General features: G+C 36.9%; 1 pseudogene; it reads left to right on the top strand.

Moving 5' to 3' along the window:
• Nucleotides 1-128: 128 nt before the first annotated feature.
• Nucleotides 129-14,351, top strand: LOC135721188 (uncharacterized; annotated as a pseudogene).
• Nucleotides 14,352-14,448: the final 97 nt, after the last annotated feature.

Here is a 14,448-nt window from a genome sequence, read left to right on the forward strand (position 1 = left end):
AATTAGCAAATTTAAAAGTTTATTGGCTGTTGAAAATGATGAGATTTGTTAACAGCAGGATGAATGAATGAAGTGTTGAGCGTCTTCTCTCTCCAGTACAGCAGGAGGCGCTGCAGCTCTTTAGTACACAAATAAACTCACTAAAGAAAGAGAGCGGGCTGTTGTTTTTTTTTGTATCCTCGTTGTTTTTCTCTCTTGAGTGTTTTATTGAGAGTAAACAGAGTCTTGTCTCTGTGTATTTTAGTGTTGATGGTGAGATGGATGTGATGTGCTGTAAATCAGTAGGAACTGATCTGTCTATGCTGGATATTGATGATTTTATCACAGAAATCTCTCGGCTGAAGAAAGAGGTGGCGTTACTGGAGATAAAGCTGAGGTTAAGAGGAGATGAAGGACTGAATAGAGAGGTTTGTACAGCTTAAACATCCTTTACCTGAATCAGACAACATCAAATCATTTATAATCTTACTCTGTGTGTTTGTGCTTTAACAGTCTGTTTCTCAGACATTATGATCTGGATGTCAAAAAAAAAAACTTTTAAAACACAATGAGAGTAAACTGATGTATGTTGGACCCATAGACCGTAAAAAAATATGGACGTAGTGTCCGTGACGTCACCCATTGGTTTGTGAAGATCGCTTTTGAAGCTTAAAGTAGGCGTTGCCTGCCGTCGCCATCTTGGCCGCGCGTCCGAGAGGCATCCAGCTGCAGGCCCGCAGACTTTTTTTTTGTTTTGTTTTTTACACATGGCACTCAAAGTTGTTATACAGTACAAAAAATAAAAATAAAATAAAAAGGCAAGGCGCACAAATTTCAGAAAATAGATTACATAAATAAAAATAATACAAAACCAAAAAATAAAAAATGGGGGTCAATCATTTTTTAGAATGTCAAAGTCTTTTATCAGTCCAGTAAATTTACAAGCCTGTTTGGTTTTCATATAATATAAAGAAGGAAGGTAGCTTTCAAGAAATTCTTTTTTAAACACAGAGAAGTAGGGTTTGATTTTGGTACATTTACATTTGTGAATAAAGAATTTACCTAAAATTAACATTGTGTTAACAAAAAACTCCGCTCTACTGTCAGTTAACAACATTCCAAATATTATATGGTCTCTAGAAAAAGCAGGTAGTGACTGTATTTTGGTTTCCAGCCAGAAGGACATGTTTTCCCAAAAAATATTTGAATGAATACAGTAAAAGAAAAGATGGTCAGTTGTCTCTATATCACTTTGGCAAAAAGTACAAATATTATGGTCAAAATTAAATCTCAGTCTTAAGAATTCACCTGAAGGGTATACAACGTTAAATATTTTAAAGTGAATTTCCTTTGCTTTAGGAACTACTGGGAAACTTATATATTGAACTCGTAATTTCTGTACAATAAACTTATCATAAACCTGTAATACATTATTACGGTACAAATTCCCAGAATACAATCTTGAATTAAAAGAAGATCTAATGAGTTTATTCGAAATCATTGCCATGAGATCATGACCATCAAAAAAAAGAGATGGGAGTTCACATGTGTTATCTAGCTCTACACCGAAAGAGTTTCGTACCAAAAAAACAAAATTCCTTGGAATAGCTTTAATGATACGTTCAAATTGTTTACGTTCACAAAATAATTGATATTTTGTACAAAATTTTTCAAAAGTAAGTAATGTGCCTTCTTCAGTCATTAAATGAGCCACAGACCAAATCCCTTTCTCAAGCCAAGTAAGATTGCATATAGATTTATGTCTAGATAAAACAAACCTATTATTCCAAATTGGAATTCTGTGAGGTGTAAAGTTATGGTTGTATAATAATTTCCAATACAATAAAACTTGTTGGTGAAAAGAAGATAATTTGATCGGCAATTTTGAAACCAAAAAGTCACATTTCAGTAGAAAATTAACTCCACCCAATCTCTCAAATATCCCTCTAGTGACACAAAACCAAAAAGAATGTTGATTAACTATAAAACTTTTGAGCCACTTAATTTTAAGCATACCATTCATACACAAAAAATCAAATGCTTGTAATCCAACCATTCTCATAATCTTGTGTGAGTTGTGATATAAGTTACTCTATTTCTCCATATAAAATTAAAATTAATTTGATTAATGGTCTTAATAGCTGTATTAGGAACGAAGAGACAAGATGCTGGATATATGCACCTGGAAATACTTTCCATTTTTGTTACTAGAATTCTACCAAATATAGACAGGTCTCTTTGCAACCATAAACCAAGTCTTTGCTTACAATCATTCCATCTATTCCAAATATTTAGTTTTTCTCTTATGCCCTCATCCTTGGCAATGTGTATGCCTAAATATTTAACACAAGTTTTAATTGGAATATTATATGCAACTTTAAGAGGGTTTTCATGTAAAGTCATAATTTCACATTTGCTAATATTGAGTTTCAGACCTGAGAATTTGGAAAAATGATTAACTCTTTCAATTGCTTTAGGAACCTGATCAATGGATTTTAAAAATAATGTTGTGTCGTCTGCCACAGAGGCGTCATGCCCATTCAAACTGAGGGGGCACCTGCCCCCTTGGTTTTTTTGAGCCAATGGATTTTGCATCCAACCTCAAAATCAAATAAGCGTCCATTAATCTGTTATTTGACTTTTAATCTGTTTAATATGCACAATATTATACATTCTGTGCTGCATCCTTGTCACTTTTCGGAGATTTTCGCCGTTTTGATAGTGTTCTGATCATGTTACATTACTTTTATTCTGGCGGCAGCTGGCGCTGCAGTCAGAGCGCAGTCGCAGACGTCATCAGCGTCTGGCCGCGCTCACGAGCTCTCTGCTGTTGCTGGCTTGCTGCTGCATTTGGCTATCTGAGGAATTAAAACGTGTTAGAAACGCTCACAACATTTCCAAACCCCAGTACGGTAATGTGCAGTTAACCTTCTCTGTGTAGAACATGTCTGGTTTTAAATGTGACCGTCTCAACGTTATATTAGTAGAGATTCATCTTCTTGGCACAATGCCAAAGTTCACCAGAGTTCACGCGGGCGCGGAATCTCACATGCTTACATGAGGTAAAATTTAATGCAAAAATTTAATCCGTTCCTCTAATAATTTTATGTAAACATATAATTTAAAATCATTATTGAACATTAAACTCAATCACGTGGCTATAGCTTATGTCATTTTCGTTGTTTATATACTTTATGGATTTAAAATGACATTAATTTTATATGATAATGTAGTTGTTGTGCAAAATGCATTAATGACACAATTAAACAAGCCATTAAGACTTAAATAAATAAAACATGCCGTTTCAGATGTAAATATGATGCAAATGTGTCATTATTCCGATTGAATATTTGATATTAAAGTTAGTCATCAATCTTATTTTGGAGGTTTTTACATGAAAGCAGGGGTTTTCAGATTGTTAGAAATGTAAGTGCCATGGAAAAGACTGAAAGCTCTATAATATTTCGTTTGATGTCTGTGTATGCACAAATGTCTGTGAGCTGTTGACTGTGCCCCCTTAAAAAAAATTGGTGCATGACGCCCCTGGTCTGCCAATTGACTAATGGCAACTTGCTGTCCAAACACATTTAGGTTTTCAATGTTTGAATTTTTAATAAGGATAGCCAACATCTCTGTGGCCAAAATAAACAAAGAGGGTGAAATAGGACAGCCCTGTTTAACCCCTCTCTTAGTATAAAATCTAGGTGAAGTACCTGATGGTAAGGCGACTGAACTATTAGTATCTTTGTAGAACATTTGAACCACATTACAAAAATTTTCCCCAAATCCAAATGTTTGTAAACATTTAAAAATGAAAGAATGATCTAGCATATCAAAAGCTTTATAAAAATCTAGAAACAAAATTACCCCATCATCTTTAATCTCTTTATTGTATTCTAGCAGGTCTAAGACCAGTCGAATATTGTTGTATATAGATCTACCTTTAATAAATCCAGTTTGTGTCTCCCCAATAATTTTGGACAATCCTAATTTTAGGCGATTATTATAAATATGAGTTAATAATTTGTAATCTGTATTTAATAAAGAAATAGGCCGTAAATTATCCAAAAGTCTAGCGTCTTTGCCAGGTTTGGGAATGAGTATGATTAGACCTTGTTTCATTGAGCTAGTTAAATCATAATTATTTGTAATTTCCTGGAAAGTAGCAAAAAGAAATTCTCTCAGTAAATTCCAAAAATGCCGATAAAAATTAGATACGAGACCATCAGGTCCAGATTTATCTAATGATAAGCACATAACAGCAGAATCAAGCTCCGCAATTGTTAGTTCTGCAACACATGTGATCTTAAACTGTTCATCTATTTGAGGGACAAATTCACCAATTTCTTCTAGAAGGTAGCTATAGTCTAAAATTGAAGAAGATGAGGAGTATAAGTTCTCATAAAAATCAGTAATCTCTTTTGATATTAGTTTTGTATCAGAACATTCTACACCATCAATTATTAATGTCTTCACAGCATTTCTTTCCTGCCGTTGTTTTTCTAATCTACAGAAATAAGCTGAGCTTTTTTCTCCTTTCTCCATCCACTTAGCTCTTGATCTAATGTATGCCCCTTTAGCTTTTCTCGTATAAATTTCATCTAGCTTTGATTGCAGAGACAATAAATGTGCTGTATCACTCTCAGTTAAAATTAATTTGTTGGAATATTCATTTATTTCCTTAATAAGACTGGTCTCTTCTAGAAGGTAAGATTTAGTTAATTTCTTACTATATGATACTGATAGCTGACGAAGTTTGTATTTAAAGAATTCCCATTTACTTATTCAGGAAACCAGACTTACATCATTCAAAATGGTAGAAATAAGTTTCTCTACCATTTTCACATATTCCTCTTTTTCAAGTAAGTGAGAGTTAAATTTCCAGTACCCTTTGTTATGAAAATTTTTTTCTTTTTGATTTATCATCAATTGAATTGAACAATGGTCTGTAAGGGGAGCTGCAGATATATTACAGGTAGTTCTATATAGCAAAAAACTTTGGGAAATTAACCAATAGTCAATTCGTGACTTGCTAGATGCATCAGGCTTAAACCAAGAAAACTGTTTTAACATTGGGTTTGATTCAAGCCAAGGATCAACTAAGCCTAAAGCATTACAAAAATCTACTAGTATTGAGTTATAATGATGAGCAGTGTGTCTAGTAGGTGACCTATCTAACCATTCATTATAAACCATATTAAAGTCACCTCCTAAAATGATTAAATCAGTATTATATTTTTCTTTCATTTCCTCTATTACAGTCAAAATGTCAGAAATTAACAGTCTATTTCGAGTTAAATTGTTGTAACCATACACATTTCCTAATATAATACAACCATTTTCAGTTTTGAGGATACAAAGTAACCAATGTCCCTCTAAACTAGATCTTAATTCAAGAACTTTCCCAGGAAAATTATTTAAAAGAAGAGCAACACCTCCAGAGCGAGTTGTACCGTGATCAAATAGGATTGATTCACCCCATTGATTAGACCAAAATGAGCAATCCTTGTCACTGGAATGAGTTTCCTGTAAAAGAGTGCAATGAGCTTTTCTTTCTTTACAAAACAAAAATATAGCCTTTCTTTTTGTACTGTCTCTAAGACCCCTAACATTAAGTGAAAGAAACGAGATACTACTCGTAAGATGAAACATAGAACTAGAACAGTATTATTAAAGCACAGTCAAAAAAAAACACTGCTGGAATAAAACAACACCAGCTATTAGGATGAGACCAAGTAAAGAAATAAATGAGCAACTGATGCTCTGGCAGGTATTGGTTCATATTCAGTTCTTCTCACTACACACAGCCTCTTCTTTTTTCCATGAAAAAAAAAATTAGTCGAGGTTTTTAGTTGGAGACGAGATGAGACGGCCCTCAATATAACCAAACGGACCGCGATAGAATGCTTTTTTACCAGCATTTCTAGCTTCTTGAATAAGCGGCCAGAGAGCTGCACAGCTGCCCGATCCTCAGATCCTCCGCAAATCTAATTCCCCGTTCGATACACACCTGGGAGTTCTTTGTGGTCTTCCAGATGACGTCTCTATATTTGCGCATGGTGAATTGAAGAATTATTTGGCGGTGTCTTCCAGACTCCCTTTTCCCGACTCTGTGCACCGAATCAACTACATCTTCCAACTTCTGAACCAAGTGTGGGGTTATCTCAGCTAAGAGTAAATTCACCTCTTTCCGTGTATCTTCGTTGTCATGCTCTTTCATACCTTTGATGCGAAGATTCCATCTGTGTTTATAACGCTCCATTTCCGACGTCTTCAACTTTAACTCCTCATTGGATTTGATGAGATGTGTTGTTTGCTTTTCCAAGACGACACATTTCTGTTTAAGATCTTTGATCTCAGCAGCGTTAAATTCCACTGATTTGGAGATTGACACAATCATTGTACTGTTTTGTCGAATCTGGTCTGCAATATCCTCCAGTTTCTTGTCTTGTGAGTCAAATCTCGTTGTTAGGGTGTTAATTGCTTGCAACAACGCTGCATTAGAGATATCACCATCATCTGGTTTGACCTTTTTAGAAGGAGTTTTTGTTGGTGTTATGTAGGATGAATCTCTTTGTCTGTCTTTGGCGTTTTCTCGACCGTAATGGTGATCCATTTTCATTGATATACTTCGTGCTCGAGATCGCCAACTCCGTCACGTTTGGAGGTTTTAAACTCGTTGATTTAGTTGAATTACAACGACAAACCAACACAAAATTAACTTTTACTTCAATTATGAGCAATTCTGAGGCCGGTATATGAGAAATCAAACGTAAACTTACAAATTATACAAACATCTGCCAGAGCTCAGCAAAACACGTGCGCCTAGCTAGCCATCTTGCTGGAAGTCTCGCAGGCCCGCAGACTCACTTCTTGCTAGACACCAGTGGATGGACAGCTGACGTCATTTCCGTATCGTCATTCACTTTTCAAATCTGACGCGCCATGCACATGTCAGCGGTAAGAAAAAATAATAAACTGTCGATGATTTATCGGTCATGTCAAAATTCAAATGCACAATCTAGCTAGCCAGTTTAAGGGGGCAGGAATGAGGTGTGGTGTGCACAGTGTGCAATAGTTTATTTGGAACTGTTCATGTTTTATTTTCTCTTGAAATCGGGACTTCCCCCACAACCTTACGAGCCTGACTGTTGTATCTTCATTCTGATGGTCAGATTTGTCTAATTTTACTAAGATGTGTGTAATTTCCAATAAATATTGCAAAACCACGAAGTGAATTTGATCTGGATTGTTTGATAAATTGTCTGATCATGTGAATCTACGTATATTTTAAAAACAGAAGTGGTTACATTTACAAAACAAAAACTGTGGTCAATTAACATGTACAAGTCTGTTGTAATGACAAAACGTTATAGTCCATTGATCTAGACCAGGGGTGTCAAACTCATTTTAGGCTGTGGGCCGGATGGTAAATAACGCCATGAAGTGCGGGCCGGATAATTTTTTTAAACCTTAGTGTGCTGATAATTGTGTTAAAATTAACTTAACAAACCAATTAATTAGTTTGTTTAGCAAAAAAACCAGAGAAACACACAGCTCTGTGAAAACTACATTTTCACAAGGTCACACTCATACTGTATATTATACACATAAATTTACATCTGAACAAAACCCACTGGCCTTATAGGTTGAAAAGCTTTAAGTTAACTTCTTTTGCCTTAATGCCAAAATTATTTATAAACCATTCACTTTTCTTTGGAATATATTTGTAATGAGAACAGTCATTTAGAAAATGCTAGATGGGGCAGTGGCCCAAACCAAAAATGGCACTATGGGGGGTGGTACTATTATTATGGTTTTAATAAAGTATTATAAATATTATGTATTATATTACTAGCATCAACTTAGACAAGTGATTATAATGGGAAATATAATAAGAATTAAAGTGTGACGATCTGCTAAATATTTAATATGATTTACCTGCTGGCTTGATGGAGCTTTGAATGCAATGTTGAACTGCTGCTAAAAGCCTCTCTTTCCGTTCTCTGTCGTTATTTTGTGAAGGCATTGGTGTTTTTTGTATTTTTTTTCTACAAAGTGTGCCAACAACAGCAAATTTAGTGTTTATATTAACTTAGATCTGATCGGGAACATTAAATCGATTAGACAAGCATTGTAACGTTAATAAGAATGTGGATATTTTGTTTTTGTTAGCTTGCTAAGATGTTAGCACTTTTTGAACACTGACAACAAATCATTACAGGAAGAAATACATAAACATACTTACAAATTACTAATTCTTCGGTTTAACAACTGATATAATGTAATGAATCCACTTGTTAATGCAACGAACTTCGGAAACTGTCGTCTTCGCTCTCCAGGCAGAGAGTGGACACAGAGATGCTGCGGAGCGGGCGAGAAAACACGAAGTGGATCACCGGAATCAGTGGATCTTTAGCGGAGCGGTAACAATAAAACGGCAAGATTTTGGGGCACCATGTTTAGTCCCGCGTTTTGCTCCTTTCCGCAAGTCTCTCATATTAAAAACGAACTAGACACCCGCCTAAAAGGGTTTTTAAAATATGTATTTAATATTTAATAATACTGTATAAATCATCACGCGGGCCGGATTGGACACCTTTGCGGGCCGTATCCGGCCCGCGGGCCGCATGTTTGACACCCCTGATCTAGACTGAATTTAAGTCACAAAAAAATAGTGAAATTATCTGAAAAATATATATTTTCAAGGTGTGAATGCAGTTTTCATGAATTATTGATGTTATAATATTAAGCATATTATTGAGAATTGTTTTATGTAAAGAGATATGATAAAGATCATATTTCAATTTGCACACCGATTTTATATTATATATTTTAAGTCATTAAAGTAAAATGACAATACGGAAAAGACGTGTGCAATTAAGCCTGCAAAGAATGTCTATCCACTGGTGAAAATCGAAAATAAATATGCTGTCTATCCATAGGTGAAAATATAAAATAAATATGCTGTCTATCCAGAGGTGAAAATATAAAATAAATATGCTGTCTATCCAGAGGTGAAAATATGAAATAAAATTGCTGTTCATCCAGCGGTGAAAACGGAAATTAGCGGCGAAACGGAAATGACGTAGGCTGTCTATCCACTGGTGTCCAGCCACTGGTGGCAAAGAGTATAGTGCTTCTATACTCTTTGCTGGTGGTGTCTAGTCGGAGGTGAGTCTGCGGGTCTGCAGCTGGATGCTATTGGCGCGTCCCCGCAAATTACTCACGGAAAACCGAAAATGGGTAAAGAGGCGGGACATGGGTGAAGATGAGGTGAAACCACGCCCGCCAAGCGCGAGTCTAGTGACAGCAGTGGCTGTTTCACCGACACTCAAGCGACCACGCCCTTAATTATGCAGAAGTTTAAGGCTTAATATAATCTAAACGGGTGAGTTACAAAAAAATTCACCCCCCTCACAGTTGTCTTGAAGGGCAAAATTAGCTATATAGGCCAAAAACACTTTTTGTTCCAGGCTGTAAACATATTATTTTCTACTGTAAAGTTGGCCATTTTTAACATGGGAGTCTATGGGAATTGACTCCCTTTTGAATCCAGCCTCAAGCGGCCAGTCTATGAATTGCAGTTTAAGTCACTTCCGTGTTGGCTTCATTAGAGAGATCGGAAGGTTGCCCCTCGGTTGGACCCTTATGCCGAGTTCAGACTGTATGATTTTCAAATTAGTCGGGTCACCTGTGGTTTCACACTGCATGATTATCAGGGGAAGCGTTCAGTCGCTGCTGTTTCACACTGCATGATGGATTGGCGACAGGGGTCTTCATACTGCATGACTTTACCGTAAGAAGAATCGCCGATAACTTTTTCCCGGTCCGCAAACTACGTCTCACAACCAAACGCACGCGAGAAGTGACGCGAAGGAAACAGCGCGAGGTCACGCGTGCAAGGCCGGAGTTCTCACGTGAGACTGGGATTATTATTAAAAATAGTCACCCGCAAGAAGTTTACCATACAAATTGCATGTGCGCTGATTTGCAGCAGAAAGAAGAAGAAATAAAAATTATGAATGAGGAAATGTTTGGAGAGGCTCCTCCCCGAACTTCCAGCTGTCCTGTATGTTGCTCTCTCATTGGATGTAGGTCATCACCGATGTTATTGTCAGTCAAAACACATTTCACACAGAATGATTTTGAATCGCCGACCGGTCCAGATATTTAGCATGCCAAATATCTCACGGGTGTCGACGATCCTCTCAGAACGCGTCTTTTATAATTCACACTGTGTGATTGTCACTCGTGTGCACGAGCATCGATTTGCCTGTGATTTCGGCCATTTGTCGGCGATTTCGCAAAACCTGTCGGCGAGTCAAAATCAGGGCTAAAATCGTGCAGTCTGAACTCAGCATTAGCTGTCTCTTAAATAAATCATTGCAGTATATTTAAAGACACAGGGCTCCCAAGTTTAAAGTAAAACAATCTCTAGTCCACTAAATTCTGGAAGTTAGCGGGACACTTGTTCCCTCACTAAAAGCCCATTCATTTTTTTCCATAGACTTTTGGATCGTCGCTAAAAATAAACTTGTTTTGTCTAACGTGTATATATGTGTAACGTGTATAACCAAACTAAATGTGTGTGTGTGTGTGTGTGTGTGTGTGTGTTGTAAGGATGGGGTTTGTTGTGAATCTTCAGGGTATGTGACTGTTTGGAGCTCCAGTGAATGTCTGGATTCAGTGTGGATGAGCAGAGATCAGAGCCGCACACCACAGTCACTGCTGGATAAACTCTCTGAAGAGACATCCAGACACACACAGGACTCAGATCTCAGTCTGTCTTTACTCTCTTATACTGAGTCAAAGCTCACAGACGCTCAGGACACTACAGTGTGTGACAGTAAACAGAGTTTACAGGAGGATCAAACCTCCACAGAGTCTCTGGATTCTGTCTGTAACGCTGGAGAACAGCAGCAGATCCTGCAGACCAAACTCAAGATGTCTTCAGTTAAACCGATGGACAGTGGGAACCTGATGAGAAGAGAAACTACAACAGATGAAGATCACACTGAGGAAGATGGTGACAATCATGATGATTTTATTCCTTCAGGTGTGTTTCCTCTTTTACCTTACATGACATTGAATTACACACAATTGCTTATAAAATGGTCACATTTAATTCAGCTTTTACTGCATACAGGTTCATTTAGCTTGGATAGTACAAAAAAACAGATGGGTATATTTGCTCCTGGGCTTTTAAACCACCACTGGGTCAGCTCCCCCTTACATTCACTCACTTAAACAGACTTACGTATACCTCTCCATCCCTGTGCTCTGTCACCGTGCGATGTCTTTTTCTCAAAAAGAAAAATTTTCTATGTTGTTCTGATGCAGCAATATATGTCTCGCTTAATGGTTGTTAGGGTACACTGGTTGCTAGGGAGAGAATTTGCATACACCAATGATTATACATCAAGCCTCGAGTAAAACAAGGCCACCCCCATGTCTCTACAATGTTCTGATGCAGAGATATAGGTCTTGTTACATGGTTGCTAGGGTACTCTCTTTGGTACAGGAGCAAACGCTAACGCTTAGCAGTCAATCAACAAGTATAATAACTAGTGCTGTCAAAATTAACTCGTTAATAAGCATTAACGTAAATTCATTTTAACAACATTAATTTTATTAACGTGCGATTAACGCTACACACAATTTCTGTTTGACCTTGGGCCTGGCCCATTGTTGGATAAATTGAGACGCAGCCTACAGTAAATAGTAATTAAATGTCTAAAGTAATCTTTATATGTACGTTTTTTTGAGAGATGTATCGTCCTAAATACAAACTAATACAAATAAAGCATGTCCATCCACTTGCACGTCTGAGATTTTGGTTTCGGTTTTAAAACATGGGTTGGAGGAATTGGAAAATAAAGTGCTGGACTTGCTTGGTGTTAAAATAGTTATCAAAAGAGATAAAGTTCGGGACCTGATTGATGTTAAAAAAGTTATTTAGAGTGACAATACTCAAAAATGATCTTCCTCACACTGATTGAAAGATCTGATGCATGCACACAGGCACACAACCTCGATATATGCACACATTGACAGATTTACAGTTGTAATAATATTTGTTTTGGCAAGAATTCAGATAGCGATATACTTCCTGGCTCCCGCATCATCCTGTTTTTGTGGTTAAGCCTCACCATTGGTTGAATTTGATATTTACATTCAGACGCACTTACTCCTGGAGACGTCCACAAAGTGTCACTGTAGTGACGCAGCGCGAGTTCCATCGAAAAGGAACTGTAACAATGTATCTTAAAGGGTAACACAATGTAACCTTGCTCTCACTTGAAATGTGTCCCCACATTTAGTCCTTGAATTTGAGGGTATTGGACCTGGAAAGTCCTTGAATTTTAAGTTAACTAAAGTTAAAATCACATCTGAAGATTTCCAGTCCACTCCATGCAGTCGCTGTGCAACTCTCCATACTAGGAAATAAATGACTTCTCATCTATTGGGTTTTGTTGGTTGTGTGCAATGAAAAGATGCAGCTTTAGAGTCAATAACTACTTACGACCCCATTAGCAGCAATAACTAAATATAAAAAAAAACATATAGAATCTCAGTTTAACCTCTTGTTTGTGTGTTTACAGTTGGTGTAAATGTAAATAAGAGATTTCTAATGTTGTTGTCTTTCAGATAAGATCAGTGATTCGTGTTTGGATGGAGAAATAACATCTTTATCATCAAAAGAGCGACAGACGGCACAAACTCTTTCCTGCATCACCGATGGAGAGACATTGAGCTCACAGAGACATTTAGATAGAAATGCAGAGCAAAAACTCTTGACCTCCACCAGTTCTGAGATCAGCTCTACTACCTTACAAAAGTATGAACGTCATCATTCAAAAGTGCACAGAAAGAAGAAGAAGAAGAAGAAGAAGAAGCACTTTCACTGTCAGCAATGTGGGAAGGATTTTGGCTTCTTATCTCGGCTAAAAGTTCACGTGAGGACACACAGTGGTGAAAAGCCTTTCTACTGCACTGAATGTGGCAAATATTTCAGCACCAAACAAAGTCTTTATATTCATCAGAGAATTCACACTGGAGAAAAACCATACGAGTGTCCTCACTGTGAGAAGAGATTCAACCAAAAACCTTATCTGAAGACACATATGCTTATACACACCAATGAAAAACCGTATCAGTGCAGTCAATGTGACAAAACCTTTAGGGTTTTAAGTTCATTAAAATTACACCAGAATATTCACTCTGAGAAGAAACGCTATCCGTGTTCACACTGTGATAAAGGTTTCGGTCTGAAATCTACTCTGATAGCCCATGAGAGAATTCACACTGGAGAAAAACCTTACATCTGCTCTCAATGTGGAAAGAGCTTCACTCATCTAAGTCATTTTAAAGTTCATCAGAGAATTCATACAGGAGAGAAACCTTACATCTGCTCTCACTGTGGAAAGAGCTTCACTACTCAAGGTAATTTTAAAGCTCATCAGACAATTCACACTGGAGAGAAACCTCATCACTGTACTGTTTGTGGAAAGAGTTTTAGTTATCGTCAAAGTTTAGTGAAACACCTGAGAACTCATACAGGTGAAAAACCGTTACAAATGTTCTCAGTGTGAGAAGACGTTTACTAAGCCAGATTCCTTAAAAGCCCATTTGAGAGTTCATATGTAAGAGAAACCTTACGGGCCCTATCATACATCCAGTGCAATGGGCAACGCAAGTGCTCTTCACTAGTTTCAACCCATCGCAATGATCAATTTCACATTTAGTGCCGCGTTGTTTAAAAAGCAAATGCATTTGCGCACAATTTTGCACCCATGGGCGTTCTGGTCTGAAAATGAGCCATGTGAACTTCAGGCACATTCTTGGTGCGTTGCTATTTTGAGGCAACTAAAATAGACTACGCCATTGACCAACTAAAACCTGGTTTAAAGTCAATGACGCAATATTGTTTTTGTTATTTAATGAGCGTGTTAGTAATACGGGATGACAGTGCGCGTTTGCTTAGCACACCCATGGATGCGCAGCAGAACACAACCCTTTTATAATATGAAAAATTAAAGGATTAAAATGTAAAAGATTATTATTGAGTCTCTTGGACTTAAATGAGGACCGATTATGAGACGTTAAAAGATGTAAAGAGCTGCTTCACCCGTAGCTTGGTAAGAAATTGTTTTGCTTTAAACACATACTTCTGTTTTAAAATGTTTTTTAAATACTACCTCACGAATTAATTGTATATGATGACTTTGTACCTGTGGATATGGTGAGATAAAAAACATTTTTAAGTAATGCTTTTAAAAAAACATGGCGCTGTCCGAGTGCTGAAACTGTTAATTTGTAAATTCTTTATCTTCTGTTTGTTACAAATAAAGTATTTTTAGAGCACAAACCTTTTCTTGCATATTTGTAGATTATTACACTGATTTTGTAGGATATCCATACATTTACAGCAAATAAAAGCTTGCTATTTTACTTCCGTGCCTGAAA

This window comes from Paramisgurnus dabryanus, chromosome 24 (genome assembly GCF_030506205.2).
Source record: "Paramisgurnus dabryanus chromosome 24, PD_genome_1.1, whole genome shotgun sequence".
Classification (NCBI taxonomy): Eukaryota; Metazoa; Chordata; class Actinopteri; order Cypriniformes; family Cobitidae; genus Paramisgurnus; species Paramisgurnus dabryanus.